Genomic DNA, 937 nt, shown 5'->3' with positions numbered 1-937 from the left:
AAATTTGTTCAGAAAAATTTTGCTCAAAATTTTCTTTTGGTTTAAACTCCATTTGATTCCTAATTCAATCCAATTACAACAAAAAAAATTTACCAATTGTTCTTCCACAAACGACAAATTTTTTGGATTTTTTTCAAAACCTTAAAAATTGTCTGGTGATAAAATTATTTAAAAATAAAAAATATTTTTTTCGTCGGAAAAAAATACCCAATATTTTTTTTAATATCTCTCTGAACTTTCACATAATTGTAATTTTCCCTCATATAACCTAAATTTTAATTTCTTTTTTCAATATGGAATAAAACTTGGAAATTTCCTTGAACCTTGGGTGCAAAATTTACGAAAATCGGTTAACTAGTCGCTGAGTTATTTGCATTTGAATTCAGGGATGTAATTCTACTGTTCTACCAAATTCCCTTCTCTCAACCCTGTTATTTCATGCTGTTGCAAACATGCCATTACCAGTCCATTCTGTTAACATTTTTGCCAAATGTTACACAAAGAACATAAACACACGAACACACACACACTCGCCAACAAATGGTTGGCAACTCGTATGGGTTGGGCACAAAAAGTTCTGTACTCTGTATGTGTTTGTTTACTTGTTGGGGCTTTACTACCACACAAACACCAAAACACACATTTGACACCAGTTGTCAACAAGGGGATGTAGCTCAGTGGTAGAGCGCTCGCTTCGCATGTGAGAAGTCCCGGGTTCAAACCCCGGCATCTCCAGTGGTGTTAACAAGGATTAATTTGAAATTGATCTTTTTTAAAAGGATTTTTTTTAATATTAAAAAAAATATTTTTTAGGGGGTGGATTTAAAAAAACATGTTTTCAGGTCTTATCAAAGATGTGTATTTTTAAACGATGTTTATTGAGGATTTAATATAGGCAAGGATTTTTAAACAATATTTTTTCGATGTATGATCAAGG

General features: G+C 31.8%; 1 non-coding gene across 1 annotated transcript; it reads left to right on the top strand.

Moving 5' to 3' along the window:
• The first annotated feature begins 663 nt into the window (after window positions 1-663).
• Trnaa-cgc (transfer RNA alanine (anticodon CGC)) lies at window positions 664-735 on the top strand. The gene has a single exon. It is a non-coding gene; the product is annotated as a tRNA-Ala (tRNA).
• The last annotated feature ends 202 nt before the right edge of the window (window positions 736-937 follow it).

The sequence above is a fragment of the Musca vetustissima genome, unplaced genomic scaffold (assembly GCF_032173495.1).
Source record: "Musca vetustissima isolate MV318-11 ecotype Yass unplaced genomic scaffold, APGP_CSIRO_Mvet_v1 utg12995, whole genome shotgun sequence".
NCBI lineage: Eukaryota > Metazoa > Arthropoda > Insecta > Diptera > Muscidae > Musca > Musca vetustissima.
The sequence above is the reverse complement of the archived record's forward strand: the minus strand, read 5'-3'. Positions and strand labels throughout refer to the sequence as shown.